The 20,476-nt window shown below is 44.1% G+C and overlaps 1 long non-coding RNA gene across 1 annotated transcript; it reads left to right on the forward strand.

Annotated features, from left to right (window-relative positions):
• The first annotated feature begins 1,813 nt into the window (after positions 1–1,813).
• On the forward strand, positions 1,814–12,734 carry LOC142580025 (uncharacterized). Its single transcript, XR_012827526.1, has 3 exons — positions 1,814–1,991; positions 7,853–8,069; positions 12,587–12,734. It is a non-coding gene; the product is annotated as an uncharacterized LOC142580025 (long non-coding RNA).
• Positions 12,735–20,476: the final 7,742 nt, after the last annotated feature.

The following is a 20,476-nucleotide window of genomic DNA, read 5'->3' on the forward strand; positions in this document are numbered from 1 at the left end:
CGAGACAGGCCTGTTTTACGAGATGCTGCCGTCAAAAACCCTCAAAATGAAAGGTCAGCGTTGCCACGGTGGGAAACACAGTAAGAAGCGCGTGATCATGCTGCTGTGCGCCAATGCGGACGGATCCGACAAGCGCCCACCGCTAGTTATTGGGAAGAGTGCAAGGCCCCGTTGCTTTAAAGGTAGTAGGAGCCTTCCCGTAAAATATGTCGTCAACAGCCACTCTTGGACGATGCGGGCCATTTTCTCCGAGTGCGTTGGGTCATTTGACTGCGACATGAGGAGGCAGGGCCGGCGGGTGTGCTTGCTGCTGGACAGGACAATACGCCTCGTGTGCTGCAGCTTTGAACCGAACCAGTTGCGCCACCTGTAAAACGTGGCGGAAGTTTCCCGTCGTCTCGAAGCAGCCTGCCTCACTGCAGTCAGCATGGCGTCTCGTTCCGACGACACCGAATCATGGAAGAAAAAAGGTGGCACTGCTTATTGCTGCGTGTATAGTTGCCACAACAGCTATAGAAATGTTGTGGGGAAAGTCCAGAGCGTCAAGTTCTATAGCTTTCCATGGAAGCCCTACGAGAAGTAGCGACAGGAGCAGTGGATTAAAGCAGTGCGACAAGCCAGGTAAACAAGTGGCCATTTCATTTTCTTGCATTGATTTTGGCTTTCTCCATGGTTACAGTTGAAGTAATGCCTCGTTTCTTTGTTTATTTTTTTTTGTGCGGACGGTGGACTGTGGCAACCCGCTAAGGGCCAAACACGCATTTGTAGTGCCCATTTCGTGGGTAACGAGAAGAGTACTGTTGCCCACCACCCTGCCTACATTCCAACGATATTCCGTTCCTGCTACGGGAGAGAAGATGGCGTAGGGCCCACAACGAAGCTAGAGAGATAGGAGCGGTAAGTTCATATGTAGCCGACGATAGTACGCTTTAATACCGTGTTTAATAAAAATTCGGCCAGTACTGTAACAACCGCAACAGGGTAAAATGCACAGAATGAGCTCCGAGTCGACACCGCGATATCCTGTCGGTGTTATGCTGTGGATTTCCTCGTCTTTGTGCATGGTCATCCTCGCATGCTGGATGAGCCCATATCAAGTTGTGCAGTTTTCTGTTATACTATACAATCGTGTGTTTTCTCTACCTTAGGTTGCAGCGACGTGTTTCAGCAGGTGCGGCGCAGACGTCTACTGGTTCTGACAGCGAAACAGCCGCTTCCTCTCTCGGTGGTCTAGCCCTTGGTGCCGTTGAGGACCAATTGGAAGCTGCAGAGAAAAATGTTACTTTTCCTTCAGTGGTAAGGCACCCATATATAGAATCCTTTCAAATGCTAACGCCTGCTATATGTAGGCTGCTGCTTTTTTTTTGTGCAGAGGCGTGATTCTACAGTAGTATGCATTTAAGGATAACGCAGTGCGAAGGGACATTTAAATTGTCCACCAATTGTTTCAGTTTTCATTACAGTCTTTTCCTTACCTTTCTGCATGTATATTGAAGCAACTCAAATATGTTGTTTGCTGACCCTGCCACTACTGCTTAAAATAAGACTTTTGTTTAACTTTGCAAAAGAAAGAAAATAAAGGCAGCAAGAACTAGGGCACCCTAGCTAATGCAGCTCTGTGTAGCCATGGCAGTGCCGTTAGTGTTAACTTTGCTTGAGTGTATACCCTTCTGTGCTCAGTATTATGCATGTGTGTCCCCAACAGCACTCTAATTCTCTTCTAACCAGTGATGTGAATTTCCAGTTTGACAGAATATTTATTTGTGTTGACTAACAAAATGTTGCTTGTGCGTGTGTTACATATTCTAGGGGACTCAAACAGACGGAGATGTACATGGAGGCCAGTGCTGTATATTGCTCTCAGTGACATCAAATAGCTCAGCCTCTACACAGGTGTCACATGCAAGCACAACAAACATAGGTGTGCAGACAGTCCTGACGACAAGATCCACAAGCACTGGAACAGACGAAAGAAGCAGTGTATTCCTTGGGTATGACTCGCTAAAGGAGAGAGGAGATGCATTTAGGGAATTATGCGGCATCAGCACCAATGTCTTCGCTTTGCTGATGTCTGTCCTGTCACCAATAGCCGTAAGGCGAATTGATGTGCGGATTCCTCAGAAACTTGTAATTTTTCTGATGAAGCTTAACTTAAGCTTGGCATTTCTTTTGCTAGCTTGGGGGTCCTTTTTGGACTTCCCCGTACGGCAGTTAGCCGTATATTTTATTTTGTTTTAAGTAACCTGCTGGCTGCAATGAAGAAGTGGATACCTGAGCCATCATTTTCCACAGTGCAAGCATCCATGCCAGCATGTTTAAGTTGCACTATCCACGCTGCCGTTATATAATAAATTGCACTGAAGTAAGAGCTGAAGAACCACCTACAGTTGAGCAAAGGAGAGCACTCTTTTCGCACTATTAAGGGAGGCTGCACTTTGAAGTTTTTACTAGACATTTTGCCAAATGGTGTAGTCATGTCCGTCTCCGAAGCCTACGGTGGTCGCATATCAGGCACTCGCATAACACTTGAATCCGGATTCCTTGACAGGATTGAGCCTGGCGACATAGTACTTGCAGATAAGGGTTTTCCGGGCATTAGAGCGCCTGTTGCAGGCCAGAAAGGCATTGATGTTTTGCCCCCTTTTTCAAAAGGGAATGTGCAGTTTACGCATGAGGAACTGCAGGCAATGTACATCGCCCAAGTGCGCATACACGTGGAAAGGGTGATTCAACGTGTGGAGATGTTCAACATCCTCAACGCAAGAGTAACCATTGAGCTGATTCCTCACATGAGCGATATTATGCGGATGTGTTGTATTCTGGCCAACCTACAGCCACCAATCTTTGTGATGCAGTGTCTCCTAATGAATGTGGAGACCGGTCGCGACACGAAGTTAGACCTCTAAATGGCGCTGCAGATGATGGCTGTTGCGTGGGCTGCAACTGGACGGCCAGTTATCGCGAACTGCTTCAGCTCGCAGACCCAGACACCGACTCCACTGAGGATCCTGCTGACTGCAATGGAGCAGTGCATTCGCCGGCAGATGTAATTGCGTCCTGGGCGACCCTTCAAGGTGCCGGAAGTGTGCCATCCAGTGTCGAGCTGGACGAGTTCATTGAAGCTGAAATTAATGTGATCGCCCGTGAGGAATTGAGCGATGAGGACAGTATAAAAAGTGTCCGCGACAACGGGGGGCAGTCGGATGATGACGACGTGCCAGACCTGCATCCACCGGCCACATCTCGCGTACTGGATGTGTTTGATGTCGTCAGAAACTGCGTGGCTGCACATGATGACGTCGCGATGCAGCTACTCGCCGAGTGTGAAAATTGCATCATGACGCTCCGTGGAAGAAAAGGGAAGCAGTCAACACTGCTTGACTTTGTAAATAAAAGTTTGTGGTTTACCAGTTCAGGTTAGCCATATTTTTGTGAATTTCACAACAATGAAATTTTCGCTTCTAGAAATTTTTTCTCGTGCACCGTCAATTTCGTTGTAGTGGGACTCGACTGTATAACCAATATAGGGCACACAGCATGGTACATGTAAGGCATAGAGAGACAAAATATCAAGAAAAGGAACAAACAATGTGAATCTTGCAACTTTACTGTCACAGGTTGATCATTTCATCTTTGCCACGTAGAGAGTGTGATTGCACAGAGGAACAAACGCAATTTGAAGAACAACCACACAGAAACAATGTTCTGAATAACTCTGCAGCTATTTTAATGGCTAGTGCAACACACTTATTCGAATTTGCTCTTTGAGGCAACATACCCAAGTAAAGAAATGTTCCTCAGAGGAATTCGGACCCATAAATTTCATCATGTTTGCCCAACCGAGAGATACACCTAGTCACCATTACACTCTCTTCGTGAGGCAACTATTGAAGGGCATAGACTGGAAAGTGTGTAGCAAACCGTAACAATCTTGTCAAGAGGTGTCAAATTGTCTCCAGGTCTGCCAACCACATAGTCAATGGGCAGCGTGGTCATCAGGATAACATACCGATTTCTGATTGCATTTCATTTGCATTTCGCGTGTGATGCTCTACCACTTGAGCTAGTGCAGGGCCATTTCCCCATCTGCTTTCTTGAGTATTTATGTTTCCTAGTAGAACCAGGGAGTGCTAGCCAGCGCCACCACACACAGACCTTGGCGGCGGATGTGGAACATCCTTTTTTCTGCAGGCCTCACAAGAATGTGATCTTTTTGGGAGGGGGGGGGGGAAGTGAAGGCAACCGGTCAATAAACCCATGCATGCTACCTGAAGGCATCAATGTTGCTGGATTCGAGACCCACGCTATGTAATAAACGAGAAGAAAGGGGGTTAGTAATCGAGGTGCCCGATTTTTATTAGTCATGTCATAAGAAGCCGACAAACACTGACACCAACGACAGCATAGGGGAAATTGCTTGTGCTTAATAAATGAAATAAAGAAATTATTATTTAATGAAAATGAAAGTGGATGAAAAAACAACTTGCCACAGATAGGGAACGATCCCACAATCAATTGGTAGAGCATCGCACGCGAAATGCGAAGGTTGTGGGATCGTTCCACACCTGTGGCAGGTTGTTTTTTCATCCACTTTCATTTCCATTCATTTATCGTTTCTTTATTTCATTTATTAAGCATAAATAATTTACCCTATGCTGTCCTTGGTGTCAGTGTTTGTCGGCTTCTTATAACACGACCAATAAAAATCGGGCCCCTCGATTAACCCCCTTTCTTCTCGTTTATTACATAATGAGGGTCTCGAATCCGGCAAAACCAATGCCTTCAGGTAGCATGTGTCGGTTTATTGACCAGTTGCCTTCACCCAAAATGATCACGTTTTCGTGACGCCTGCAGCAGAAAGGATGTTCCACGTCCACCGCCAAGGTTCGTGAGTGGTGGCGCTGGCTAACACTACCAGGGTTCTACAAAGAAACAAATACCCACGAAAGCGGATGCAGAAATGGCACCACGGTAGCTCAGTTAGTAGAGCGTTGCACGCGAAATGCGAAGGTTGTGGGATCGTTTCCCAGCTGCGGCAAGTTTTTTCATCCACTTTCATTTCCATTCATTTATCGTTTCTTTATTTCCCTTATTAAGCACAAGTAATTTTCCCTATGCTGTCCTTGGTGTCAGTGCTTGTTGGCTTCTTATGATATGACTAATGGTGGATTAGTAGTATAAACAGATTGGAATAAGTTTACCTTGTCCAGGCTGTAATTGGGTAAACATCTGCTGATGTCACAGCGACCTTTAACATTACAGAACAACGTAAGTGCTGTGGTAATTCAGTTAGTAGAGCATTACCACCATTTACATGTATGTGACGTGCAGGATATGGGATGTTTTGCGCCGTGGTTGTAGTCATGTAAATGTGGCTACTGAAAGAGCAACAAGCTTTCATTCCCTTAAGATGGTACTCCTGTGTTAAGCAGAAACAGGGCATATACAGGGTGTCCCAACTATGATACACCAAGATTTAAAAATATGCAAATGCCATGTGGCTGGGCAGAAGCAAGGTAATGTTTGCACTCGCTTGGAGATACTCTGATAATTTTTTGCATTCTGCCTGATTAAATAATTAACCTTAATTAATTATTAAATTTATTAATTGTTATAATTAGATCATGTGTCTGAAAAAATTGTAAAGCAACATGCAAAACTCCTGATACAGCTTTCTGTTGCGCAATACGTGTTACATAAAAGTGTTTCTCCGAGTGTGAAAGAAGCCCAGGAATAAATACGGCCTCGAACGGCCAGTCGTGTGGCAATTCTGCATGTATTCGTGAGCTTCTTTCATGCTCGGAAAAACACTTTTATGTAGCACATATTGAGCAACAGAAAGCTGTATTGGGAGTTTTTCATGTTGCTCTACAATTTTTTCATTGACCACTTTCATCAAACTATATTATTTGAGTTTTGATTCATAATAATCATCAGCCTGGTTACGCCCACTGCAGGGCAAAGGCCTCTCCCATAGTTCTCCAACTACCCCGGTCATGTACTAATTGTGGCCATGTCGTCCCTGCAAACTCAATCTCATCTGCCCACCTAACTTTCTGCCACCCCCTGCTACGCTTCCCTTCCCTTGGAATCCAGTCCGTAACCCTTAATGACCATCGGTTATCTTCCCTTGTCATTACATGTCCTGTCCATGCCCCCCCCCCCCATTTCCTTTTGATTTCAACTAAGATGTCATTAACTTGCGTTTGTTCCCTCACCCAATCTGCTCTTTTCTTATCCCTTAACGTTACACCCATCCTTCTTCTTTCCATAGCTCGTTGCGTCGTCCTCAATTTAAGTAGAACCCTTTTCGTAAGCCTCCAGGTTTCTGCCCCGTAGGCGAGTACTGGTAAGACACAGCTATTATACACTGTTATTATATTAGTTGATTAATTAAGACTAATTATGTAATTAGGCAGAATAAAGAAATAATCTGAGTATCTGCAAGCAAAGGTAAACATTACTTTGGTTCCGCCCACCTATGTGTCATTTGTACATTTCTTAATCTTGATGCATGATGGCTGGGACACCCTGTAAGTGTATCTATATAATTAACATGAATAATATCTTAATCTTGATCACTCGCATACAAATGCAAAGTGTGTGCATCATTTATTGTTATTGTAAGACCTGCATTTATTATTATCTATTACGAAAGGGTGAACTGCTGGGAGAAGCAGGGTGTAAACTGATTTTAATAAATTTCGTTTGGCTTGCACAAAAGTAGGACTTATCAGCTCTTAGCTAAAGATGAAGAACCTTATGTATAAACAGCTTTTATTGCAAACCGCCATAGCTGCTTAGTGTCTATGGTATTAGGCTGCTAAGCACGAGGTCGTAGGATCGAATCCTGGCCACAGTGGCTGCGTTTCGATAGGGCCAAAATGCGGAAACACCCATGTACTTTGAGTTAGGTGCACATCAAGGAAACCCAGGTGGTCTGAATTATTTGGAGCGCCCTACTACAGTGTGCCTCATAATGAGATTGTGTTTTGGCAGGGTAAAGCCCATCATTTAATTTTTTTAGCTGTTATTGCACACACAGCACTTCTGAAAAATACTAAAGTCAGCTCAGCATGCAAACCAAGCTTACATTAAGCTGCATAGTGGCTTTGCTATGCATACGTACATACTCATACCTCTCTCCTCCCATGAAGGCCTTTAAAGGATGGTTAATAAGACATCTATAATATTTCATGAGAGTAATTGTAATGCAAATATCCACTTTCTGACGTAGCTGCTTGTGGCAAAAAATGTGTGCACAAAGTGATAATACGACGACACCAGCAGCATGGCTCCCTCAATGGGAGCAACTATTCCTCAGATATGCCTGGCTGTACTGGGTTGGCTCTGCTGCTGTTACTGAACTTTTGAGGACCACTTAATCCTTATTTAGAACCTGTCTGGATATAATCTGATTATGACATTTGTGCTTGTTGGTAATGTCAATATTTACTCAATTATTGTGTAATAATTATTGTGTAATGAAGTGTGAGATGCACATAGAAGTTTAGTGTCTCCCCATTTTGATAGAGGAGTAGGAGTGCTGCTTGCTGTAGGTGGACCTATCCTTGCCAGATTTCCCATATTCATAGTTTTCCCCTTACTGCTGTCTTCTTGGTCATGCCATCACTTGCTGCAAAAATACATTCCTGGCCAGTACAAAGCCCATTTCTACTTTTGCCTCAGAAAAGAGTACATACCTGTAATCATTATGTTGCATGTTTAAGCTCTAATCCTCAAGCTGTCAATATGAGCTGCCCTCCAAGTTCTTGAAGTTCTAGCTGTGAAGTGCTAGTGCTGCAAGAAATGCCAACTGCTCTCAGCAGCTGCATTTTCTTTCTAAATTTAGGTCGACATTGGAAATGACATAACAGTTCCGGGAACCATGCTGCAGAAGTGGAAAGCGATGTGCCCAACTGCACTGAGTTTTGCCAGGGCACTGTTGTGATGTGTCTTCAGTGAAAAGGAACTGAATGGGTCCTCTCTCTATGGACGTCAGTGTAACAACCGCCCTGATGTAATTCCAAAGCCAGCTCTTGATAAAACAAAGGTGGACACAATTATTGGTAAGTTCAAATAATGCCGACTTTACCACATGTATATTTCATGTCCTGCTGGCTGATTTTATCTCAGAGGTAAATATTTGGCAGGGATCTGCCTGGCTAGGAACATCTGATTGAATTAAAACAGCAAAAACATAAATCAAAATTTATTAAAACTCAACTTTCTGGTTCGGCCCAGCTCATTTTCCAGGACGAGAGGTGCAGTGGTGCTTATATGCATTCCTTACTTGTTCATGGAAGTTTGACAGATATGCTGCAACTTCGCACAGACCTTTGAAATAGTGCACAGACCTTGACATAATGGGAAAAGTTTTTAGTGTGAGACGGGTCGAGAGTACCTGTAAACATTCTGGGGGTAGTGAGAGTAGAAGACAGCAACAGGAGCAGAACTATAAGAAAACCAGGGTCCTTATTCAAAAAGTACATATGCTATGACTGTCTGTAAGAGCAAAAGCAAGTCATTCCTTCTGCAGAACATACTAGTGAATGCGACCAGCCCATGGCAAAGAGTATTTAGGAATGGAAAGCTTTGTGAATTCATCTTCAGGATCTTCTATGAGAAAGAAATGTTCAGAATGCTTTGTTTTAAGTGCTATCATTATGACTGCAGCGTGAAAGGGATGGCGGCACAGAGGATTACAGAGTCCAAGGACTGAAAAGCAACTTGCAGTTTATTGCAAACTGCAAATGATAAATACGAAGAGTGTGACTGCATGCACACCGTCATACGACTAGCTTAGACCAAACCTTCCAAGACAGATTTTGCATTCAAGATGGCTGATAAAGTGAACATGATATGCAAAATTCATGGTTTTTATTTATGTGGAAAACTTCAATGGTTTCACATGCTTTGTGGTCCATATGGTTACTTATGACACATACCTTTAAAAAAGGGGGGGTTACAACCACAGGACTGAATGCAATAACCAATGTGGTGCAAGTGTGCCTTTTATGTTTGCTGCAGTTGCTGGCGCAATCTCAGACTAAATCCCCCCCTCCCCCCAGTTTGACCAATTTACATTTCTTCACAGCTGAATAAAACTTGTTGCTGGACTAGCTGGCTCATAATGCTTAGGAAAAAAATACAAACAGTAGAGGTGTGCAAATAATTATTTTTGACACCGAATTAAATACGAATTGAATAGTGCCAGAAGCGAATTGAATGAAATCGAATATAGAATGCTTGTCAAATATCTTTCAAATAATAGCCATTATCACAACTTGTACAAAACGATGTTCACATCGCAGTATTCTTAAAGTTAGCAAGTTTCTGTAATTGGATAATAGAATGTGAAGCCATGTTTTTTTTGTTTTTTTTAAGCACAAATGGACCATTAGGAGCAAACCAGTAGTTTATTCACATGCATAGGGCACTTCAGAGATGACAAATGATCTCTGTACATCCATTGAAGTATGGCTACCTATATGGCTTAGCCTTCTCCACTTCACAAGCTCTCATTTCTTATGCCTACACTGTGGCGTGGGACCGAAAATTTGCCATGCTCTTGCTTCAATTTTCTGTTTATTTAGGCACAGTTGACGTTTATAGATATTCGAAAACTATTCAAAAAATATTTGCATTTACGAATAGTGTGTATTTCATTCGAAGACCGAATTGAATAGGACACTATTTGATTTGTTATTAGAGAGTCCACATCAAATACCTTAGCTATCTTTTTTAAGCTGATATGAGAACCCTTGTACACGAATCACTGCTACTTTATTAGCCCTGTCGGTTTGGCCTTCACATAAACCATGCCGAGATATGGACTGGTTCAATCGTTTACCCAGTCCATCGGAAGCACATGATAAAGTGGAATCTGGCCAACCGGTGTTCTTTAGACTAGATATCTGCTCTTCAAAGCTATGCCCCATTCTGTGGCAGCAAGACTTTGCTAGGGCAGCAGTCTGCAGCCAAGTCTGCATCCGAGCTGGGCGTCATATAGGATGCCTGGCTCGGTTGTGGAAGATGCATGGTTCAATCCCTACCGTTATGCACCCACCAGTTTATAATAGCGGTACAAGCAGACTTCGGCCAGGCGCTCACTTGTTTGTAGGGGTTGTCATCTTGCCACAGCAATAGTGAAATAGTCTAGCATCCGCGTATGCTGTGAGAGGCAGACGAAAGCTGTCGCCAGGTGCATACAGATAAATTAGGTACAGGCGTACTCCTGGCCCAGCGCTCAGTTAGTACAAAGGAACATACAGTTGGGAAGGACATCCACCTAGTGGGAAATTGGCGGCGTGATATATAACAAACCCTGTTTGACAGTTGTGTGGTGCTTTTTTTTCTTTTCCTGTGTGGTGCTTTTTTTGTTTTTGTACAACAAGCATAATGGTCTGCGCAAATCTCTCCCGTGCTATGCACCCCTGTAAAGCTGGACGCCTGGCCATGGGACTGCTTGTAGCTGTCTTATAAGTCGATGCATATCTGGCGGATGGTAATTGAACGACACACATCACCGCAGAGAAAGGCCATAATTTGCAAATTGTGTAGTTTTGGTTTACCATCACTTCTACCGTATCATATAACCCCTGCAAGCACCGATCTCCTGGATTTAGAGCTGACTTAATTAGCACCGTGTATTTCTTTCTTCGGTCATTGTCATGTGTCTTTCTGTGTCCTTGTCTTCCATGCTGTGCTCATATTGCCATGAATTATGAACTTGCCCAAACCATTGTCAGCTTCATTAAACAAGTGATTTAATTCAGTTAACTCTAATAGTGCATGTCAAAAGATTGAAGTGTTATTCCTTTTATCTAAAAATGGATTGGCAGTAACTTGGCAAGCACTAAACCACAATATTGCTTATTGCACCTAAACCACGAGTGTCATAGACTGGCAGGGAATTTTCATGAATACAGCTGGGGAAAACTTGGAAAAAGATTGGGGAACTTGAAAATGTCAACATAGGTATACTGTCTTGTTATTTGCCATAGAAGGTCTCTAGAGAATCTGTCTTAAACATATTTTTAAAGTATTTCACCTCACAAGGAAGTTGACAAATTGGTGCCATTTTCAGAACAAAAAAAAAAAATGAAAGTCAAGCATACTGACATGACATTTCTTACGGAAATTTTCTTGCGTTAGCTAAAAGTCGGGAAATTCAAAACCCTAGAAAAGATGTGCATGTTTGTGTAAACAAAAAGTAAAAAAGTTCCCTACCACGGACTCAGCCAGCTAACTGCGCCCTTGGTTAGAAAACTAGCTCTGGTTGACAGCAGCCCGCAAATGTGCCACTGTGGACCAGAAACACGCGACACAATGTAAGGCACATGCGTACACTCGCCCTAAGCGGCTCCCACGCAAAAAGGGCGCCTCGCGAACTTGGGGGAGCCAATAGACACACAACCTTTCTATTTGTAACGCTACTTTACTCTCTCTCAACGAAACAGGCTACTGTACACTGCCAGGGTCGTAAGACGCGGGGCTCGAGGTGGAGGGAGATGCCTGCGGTCAGTGAAGAGGGGTTGAACCAGGGGTGGCGGCGAGGCTGCAGGCATGCAGCCCGCCGTTTACGGGATTGTCTCCTCAATGTGTTTGGGGCACCTCGGCTTCTGAGAAAAACAGGGCCTGATAGTGATGGTGCCGTGTTCGTTGCTTACATTTGAGAGCACCTTAAATAATTTACTGTGATAGCATTCATCCAACTATAGTTTGTTTTGTTTCCCAGGAGGAGCATATGTGTCATGCCATGACACAGAAAGTGCTCACATGGTATTTCTGGTGCTCATGTGGTACACCTAACTTGCAACCACGTCAGCATGACCAAGAGATCTCATGATCTCTAAGGAACTAAGAAGTGACCATGTATATGCAATCAATCCCTCTGCCTTCTACTGAAGTTATGGCAAATAATGTGTTCATTTAAGAGTATGAGAAAGATATTTAAATGTGTATTAAAGTATATAAATTACAATATTTGGCATGATACTGTCATTAATCCAGAGAAAAGACGGGGAATGCGGTAGATGGAAATTCAAGACGATGAGCAAAATGTGAACAAGGTGAATGCAGGAGCCAACGTTTCGACAAGTGGACTTGTCGAAACAAGAAGAAGACAAGTCCACTTGTCGAAACGTTGGCTCCTGCATTCACGTTGTTCACGTTTTGCTCATTGTCATTAATCCAGTCACTCTTCTGTGCATATCATTCTGCACGGGCATACTTAACTACCAGCCAAAAAAATGTACAGACTGTCCAACTGGGTAACGTTTCAGCAATAAATATAGAGATCATTTGGGATAGGTACGTTAATGCATCATATATGAACTTGTCATAAAAGGGAACAGTGTTGCTGGCATGAGCAGCAGTTGTGACTATTTAATTGTTCACCATATAAAATAAAACATTGTATAATGGTACTGATTTGTATTGACAAGCAGCCATTAGTCATAGTTCAACTGCATTAAGTATTGACTTGGATGGTTTGAGCAACTATATTAAGCTGCTTAATGAACATACAAAGAATACACACTTGTTATTTTTGCCTCATATTGTTGCATCTACTTATTTGCAGCATACACCTGCAGCACATTCAGAACCAATGACACCAAGGTCAAGGCCAGCCTGGCGACCATGTTTGCCAAGAGGAAGTAAATATTTCATATCCTTCAATAATAGCATAAGACATGTATTTTAAGAAATTCACCTAATATATATCATGCAATAAAAACAGTTAATTCATTGCCAGTGCACTTGTTTTCTTTCTTGCACTGCATGATTCAGCACTTCAATTCTTTCTGTTTATGCAACATTTATGAGAGTACAGCTGGTTCAGGAGCACTATTATTCTACCAACATTAATGCATAAGTGCAGATTAAAAGCAACAGGTGCACATGCATAACACATTCAAAATTTTATTGCTACCATATGTAAACAAAAATGTAAACTAACTTGTAGATAGCAGATAGCTATGGACTTATGGCCTTATACACTCTTCGTAGACTTGTCTATAAAATGTCTGTGTCTATAGATTAATGAAAATTCATGTTTGTTGACAAACGTCTGCAGAATATCATACAAAAAAGTGCATAGGATTATATAGTTCTGTTTTTGTAGAGTGAAGTCTATAGAATGTCTATAGACTATCTATAGACATTTTATAGACTTAGTCTACAAAAGTAGAACTGTATAACCCTATATGCTTTTGTCTATAAACATTCTGCAGACATTTGTATCAAACAAATTTTCATTAATCTATAGACAGTCTATAGACTCAGACTTTTTATAGACTGGTCTATAAAAAGTGTATGGCCATAAGTCTATAGCCAGTCTATAGACTCAGACTTCTTATAGACTAGTCTATAAAAAGTGCATGGCCATAAATCTAGACTGTCTATGGACTAGTCTAAAGAAATGTCTATAGACAGTCTATAGACTTCATAGACAAATGCCTATAGACTGTCTATAGACTTTCTATAAAAATTTCTGTAAGGGTACGCCAAGAAGAGTTCAGCGCACCGAAGTCGTGGGTGCGCTGTTTTGAGGCGCAAGGAATTTTCTCTCTGCCACCGCACATCTATATGCCAGAAGCTGCCAAAGGAGTTCGCCGATAAGCTCGTCAGCTTCTAGCGGTATGTGATTCAGCTTCGAGAGGAGCACGATTACATGCTCGGACAAATCACAAACGCAGACGAGACCCCTGTCTGGTTTGATATGCCTTCAGCTACCACGATCAGCGAAAGCGGCGCCAAAGAAGTGAAACTTCTGTCGACAGAAAGTGAGCACTCGCGTTTCACTGTCATGCTTGCGTGAACGGCAGATGGCAGGAAGTTGCCTCTTTTTGTCATTTTCAAAAGAAAAACCATGCTGAAGGAAGCCTTCCCTTCAGGTGTTGTTGTGCGTGTGAATGAGAAAGGGTACATGGATGAGGCTATAATGATTGAATGGGTTCGCGTGGTGTGGAATTGCCGGCCCGGTGCACTGCTGCGTCATCGGAGCATGCTGGTTTTGGATGCGTTTCGCGGTCACCTGACAGAATCAGTAAAGCGCGCGCTCATGGAAGCTAGGACCGACCTCGTCATCATTCCAGGTGGAATGACGTCTACCCTTCAGCCACTCGATGTCGTAGTAAACAAGCCCTTTAAGGACAGAGTGCCACAGGAGTACAATGAGTGGATGGCCAGCGACAATCCGAAGACGCCGACGGGTCGCCTACAAAGGCCTCCGCTTGCGACCGTCTGCAGCTAGGTGTTGTCGGCCTGGCGTTCTTTGCCAAATGCCATGGTGCAGAAGGCTTTTAAGAAGTGCTGCATAAGCAACACACTGGATAGAACCGAGGACGACGCACTGTGGGAGGCAGTGAGCGACAACGAATCGTTTTCCGACGACGCTGATGCAAGTTTGGACTAAAATCGCAGCTCCGGTGGTCCAGGGACCCAGCCGACGTTGCAAATAGATGTTTCGGCAATATTTGCTTCTTTTCTATTTTTTCTATTTTCTTCACTTCAAGGTAAGGGGTTGACCAATATACGGTTTATACAGTACTTGGTATTCCCTCCGCCTCTGTTGCACGGGAAACAAAGCATGATAAATTTCCAGAACAGGATAACCTGCATATTGTACACTTCAGTACTGGTATATTGGCAAATGCATACGCTGCTAAAGAACAAGTATGTAGTGTTTGCCAATATTGACAGGTGCTGACAGCTGAACTGAAGAAGCTGAAAACGAAAAACTGACCACATGTGACGAAGTGTTAACATACCTGTCGTACTATACGCAAAACGATTACCGAGAGGTCCCATCCTTGCCGACTACAGGAGTAAGCTGTGTTTGAATCCCGTCGACGTGTACGAAAAGCTTGGATAGGTCGTTCACTGACCTTGTTGGCTCGGTCATCTACAAGGTTGTGAACCGTCGTGAACCATGCGTGCACCAATGCGGCACCACCGGCAGAGCAGGTTCCGAAAATCCCTGAAGCTGTGCTGCACCTTAACTGCACTTTTTGAAACGAATGCTAGGGTGCAGGGGGCGCAAGCCTGCACCGCTGAATCGAATGGCAAGGTGCGGCACCATATGAATTGGTTCAAGTGGTGCAGCTGAATCGAATGGACCCTTGATCAGGGGCATGGTCTTCAAGCTTTTTTCCAATCTGGCAACGCTGGTGGCGGATTTGTGCCATTTTGTGAAATTCTGATAGCGCGCATGGTCACACGTGAGTAGCTGACATTGGCAGTGTTATTGTCCACATCTCTAAGCTTTGGGTCTATATGGAAGCTACATGACTAGATTTAAGCTGAAAGTGATTGAGTGTGCTCTGTAAAATGGCAACAAAGCTGCTGGTGGGCACTTCGGGGTCGACAAGCTTTGCGCCCGTTGCTGGTGATGGCAGCGCAAAAAGCTGAACCCCGAACCTTCCGTGGTCCAAAGACTAAAAAATATCCCAAGGATGAAGTGGCCATCCTTGATTATATCAAGGGTCTCCGCGCAGAAGGATGCGCCATTTCAAATGAATTGATCAGGAACAGGCACACATAATTGCAAGGAATGAGGGCATCCCGGCACAAGGTTTCCACGTTACTAATGGGTGGGCCACATGATTTATGTGCCAAAGTGGCCTGTCACATAGGAGACTGACATCTTTATGCCAGCGGTTACAATTGGCGTAAAAGACAAGATCGCTGACTTTCATCGCTTTGTGATTAGAATCCATCAGGCATGTAAAAAACTTTATGCTCTCGTAGATCGGCAACGCAGACCAAATGCCACTAAATTTTGACATGTCGATTGGCACAACAGTTCAACAACGACGTGTGCAAAGTGTGCACATTAGGTTTACAGGTGCTGAAAAGCAAACGTGCACTGCCATGCTCGCTGTGACATCTGATGGGTGAAAGCTGCCCCCTTTTGTAATTTCCACACGAAACAACCTTCCAAAAGAAAAGGCCCCTCCTGACATTCACATTCAGGCACAAGAAAAACGGCAGATTACCGTAGACCTTATGGTCGACTGGGTCAGAACTGTTCGGGGACACTGTCCAGGGGCACTTAACCTCTCACTGCCTGTCGTCGATAGATTCCGCGGTCACCTTGTTGACTGCGTTCAGGCAAAGCTAAAGGAGCTGCAAACTGATATAGCCGTTATCCCAGGTGGTCTCACATCGATGCCGCAACCTCTGTATGTCCTTGAACAAGCCTTTGAAGGATAATGTTTGGAAGCTGTGTGCAGAATGGATGGCCGAAAGTGAACATGCCATGTCCCCCAGAGGCAAGATGAAGAGGCCGTCAGTTGAGCTCCTTCGCACGTGGATATAGGAGGCATAATCCATGATTTCCCCAGACATCATAGTCCCCGGATTTTAAATTAGGACTCAGATGTCAAACGCTTTAGACGGAACGGAAGACGACCTGGTGCATGACAGTGGCGATGCAGACAGTACTGAAGCTGACAGCAATGAGGCCACTATCAGCGACGTCAGTCTTTCCTCACTCTGGGTAGGTCAGACAAGAGACTATTTGCTTAGTGACTTCAGGTTTAGTGTCTGTAAATTTTGATTTTTGTTGAACCTGTGGTTTTATCACTAAGTTGTTTGGATGTATTTCTATGAGCTTGTAGTGGCTTGCACGAAAACCCCGATTCGCAGACGCTTTGTTTCTTTAAAGCGATTTGTACATACTCGCAGTAAATTTTCCCAGAGTAATTTTCCCCGCCGCGTGCAACTGAAAAGTGGACTATGCTTACGCGTCAACAGCCTCGCCTCTAAGTTTTGCTCTCTGCCATCTAGTGGCAAAGATTTAAACTGCTATTGCCCCCCTGCAATATTGGTCCGCACAACTCAAAACGTGATACAAGCCAATGTTTGAAACACCACGTGACAACAGCTACGAGACGACCCTCCACTGTGCAGCAATGGACAAAACAATGCCACCAAGCAATCTTTGGAACCACCGCCCTTTAATGCAATAGTGTTAAGGCACCCGTAGCGAAAAAAATGGCGACGACCACGCCGTGTCGAAGAGCCCATGTCACAGTGATGTGATGGCTCACAACCATCTAAATTTATAAAGTAACCAATTTTAGCTTTAAGGAAAAAACTTTCACATTCTAGGATTCGAATTGGGTCCGTCGGGTCGAGAGTCGGACTCGCGAGTCGAACACGCTACCGCATCACCACACAGGCAAACTTGCAAGGTGCCAATATAAGCGGGAGCTTATATGTATGCCGTGCAGTATCTCAAGTGAAGCAGTATTTAACAATTGTTGGCTCTGAGTGTCGGCATGTTGTCACCATATAAAAAAAAACAGCAATCTGCTGTTCCCCAACATAAAGCTGTATTCGACTACAGCCACTGTATATGGCATCGATAACATGCCCGGTTGATATTTGGCGTCGTGCACTGGGCCGTCTTCTGAAGCGTGTGCTGGCCCACCTGTCCAGGGAGAGCGCGGAAGGCAGGTGGGGAGAGAAAGCGCAAACCAATGCTGATCGCACAGAATGACAGTACTGTAGGCAAGCGCAGTTGCCGAAATGCATGCACGGGAAGCTGCGGCGAAATGCCAGAAGCGAAGCCTCGCATCGCAAACTACGGATTCAGATCGCGAACGCCATAGCAAACGCCAGGTGCATCTGGAAACTTAGATGAAACCTGGGGCGCTGTATGAAGTTGTTGGGTTTCACTATGTTACAGTGGTAAAAATGACTCAACAGAGCTGCAGGCGTCACCATTTACGTCACGCAAGGTGTGCAAGCGACCGAAGCTTTACTGGACCAACATGTGTATGAGTGCGGAGAAGTGTGTGCTATACAGCTTACTAACAGTGTAGTGAATAGACAGTTTTAGTACTGTATATGCTGCATACGCAAGATCGCTACGTTCTGTAAAGTGCGTATGTGGGGAGACTTGCATGTTAATATAGACAGTTTTAGAATAATGTTTGCTATGAAACATAAACACATTACGTATGTAACCATCGCTGTGCGTGCTCTGAATACTGTTGGGTTTCTGTTCTTTACCTGCGCTATGATAATGTATGTTATTTGGCTAGTTTAACATTTGTAATGTTTACGTATGCTAAGAAATATCGTTGTCTAAGATGGCGGCACCCGTGGCTCCCACCTCGGCGTGAATTCTCGTGATGGCTACGCTCTCACTCTCGTTGATCGCCAGTAACTATTGAAATAAACACTCGCTTCCTCTAAACTCACTCGAAATGTTAGCTCCCACCTCGGCGTGAATTCTCGTGATGGCTACGCTCTCCCTCTCATTGATCGCCAGTAACTATTGAAATAAACACTCGCTTCCTCTAAACTCACTTGAAATGTTAGTTAGGAGTGCATCATTCGTACAATTTCCGAGATCGTTCTGCTATCAGGGCGCCCATAGGCCTAATGAGACACGTCCAGACAGCAAAAGGACGGTTGCGAATGAATTGTCTTTTCTTGGGTACGTTAGGCACGGGGCAGCAGGCGGCGCCCTGTTTTCTAACGTCTTCCTTGCGTTTGCGTTTCCGTACATTTAACTAAACAGACAGTTTTAGTATAGCATAAAGCAGCAAATGCAAAGAGTTAGCATTGTGTGCACCACACTGCGCCTGCACTGTATGTTAATGGTGCTGGAGCTCTTATGTACGTACACCAGTTTCGGGATTTAGCTGTGAATGCTAATGCATGCAAGGGGAGCCTTACATACGGCAACATTACGGAATCAGTTGAAGTGAGAGCTGCCCGCTTCGGATCTATCGAGTCATTGACCTGCACTGTTCGGCTCATTCACTCCCCACTAATGCTCATGTTTGCTTTAGATTTGTGTGATGATGCTTTGACAGCGGCATACAGGTGACAAATGGGCATTGTTTTCAATATATGTTCTCAATTAGCAGCGCAGTAGGCTTAACGAGAGTGTTTGCTCATGTTTTCTCATGCTTGCTGTATCCGCATTGCGATGGCACCGAAGTATATTTCACTCGTTCGCTTTGTGTAAAGCCTCAAGTCAAGCCGATACATGTCACGTTTTCTGCAACAAAGTAGTGTGGTCGGTGCTGCGGTCATGCGTGTGCACTTTACTAATGACGACGACACGAACCTCCTGAAGGAGGTGTTCGCCTTGAACCCATTCAGACAAACGTCAAGATGGGCATCCATTGCAAAAAAAGGAGATGCCGTTGTACCTGCGAAAGCCTTCCGTGTGCGCACAGTGTGGGAGTGATTGGATCTCCTGCTCACCTACTTCAAGGCAAGGGATGAAGCAAACCTAAAGAAGCAAGCCTAGGATACCTTTCTGCTCTTTTATTTTCTTCAGAATGAAACATTGTGGCGAAGCAGACCAAGTGAATGTTATTAGTTTTAGCAGATCACCATTAGTGGTCTGCTGCAGTCATGCTATACGTGCGCAGAAACTGCAGAGTAATGCGCTGATTTTGGATTATGTGATAGGTGTTCTCCCTAGAAGCACAGTGGCGGTCTGTTGCAGTCACGCTATACGCGCTCAGAAAGTGCAGAGTAAGGTGTTAATTTTGTATTATGTGATAGGTGTTCTCCGTAGAAGCATGAGCGATGCACTTTAACTTTGCTGCAAAACGACAAAAAGAAAAGTTAGCGCACTACCTACATAGTGGCATGTGTACTTGTGCATCTTTCACCAGTGAGCGCTTTTCACCTGCTAACAAATGTTAAATGTTATCGCTAGGAGCAGTAGTTGCCTGCATGTATCGGAAGCTTCTCGAATGTTATCGATGCTTCTATCCATCGTCTGTTGTCACCAACACGTGCATACCGATTGTATGAGCAATGCGAATTGTGTAGCACTTTCTGGAAGACGCGGGCACAAGGGATTACTCTGAAACCTTAGATTACTCATGTATAAAAGCCGACGCATTTCACCACTGATCAGGTTTCGATGATCGCCGACTGTGTTCGCCGCTATCGTTGTGCTTTGAGTGTAACTCGCTTTTGTGGGCACAGATTCACCCAATAAAGCATCAGTTTCGTCATTCACAGTTTTATCACTGTTTTCTTGACTGTCGCTATTATGTGACAATATTATGTATATATATAGATATTATAATCCCTTTGGTGAAATGTTTCTTTCCGCGCGTTCCTTTGTCCTGCATTCGAAGTGCGCCACGGTAAGGGCAAATCAAAACGCGCCAACAATCTCAACACATTCGCTTGCCTGCGAGTAGTTCATGACTCTAAAAACCGCTCAGGGCCATTCAACTGTACAGTATTGCTTTTTATTTCATACACTCATGATGTGGTGCAACCTCCTCCCTATTGGCTGCACCGTCCTGTGTGCAATGAAGCACACAACGGTAATGCATTGAAACTTTGCAGGTCTGGAACAGAATAGCAGTACACTGAAAAAACGCATCTACTGCCAGAAATTTGGGATTTGGCACAAGTACACGGGTACGTAATAAGAAAACAAAAGGCCATCAGCAGCAGCGCATCAAGCCGCCGCCGC

This window comes from Dermacentor variabilis, chromosome 4, assembly GCF_050947875.1.
Source record: "Dermacentor variabilis isolate Ectoservices chromosome 4, ASM5094787v1, whole genome shotgun sequence".
Lineage (NCBI taxonomy): Eukaryota > Metazoa > Arthropoda > Arachnida > Ixodida > Ixodidae > Dermacentor > Dermacentor variabilis.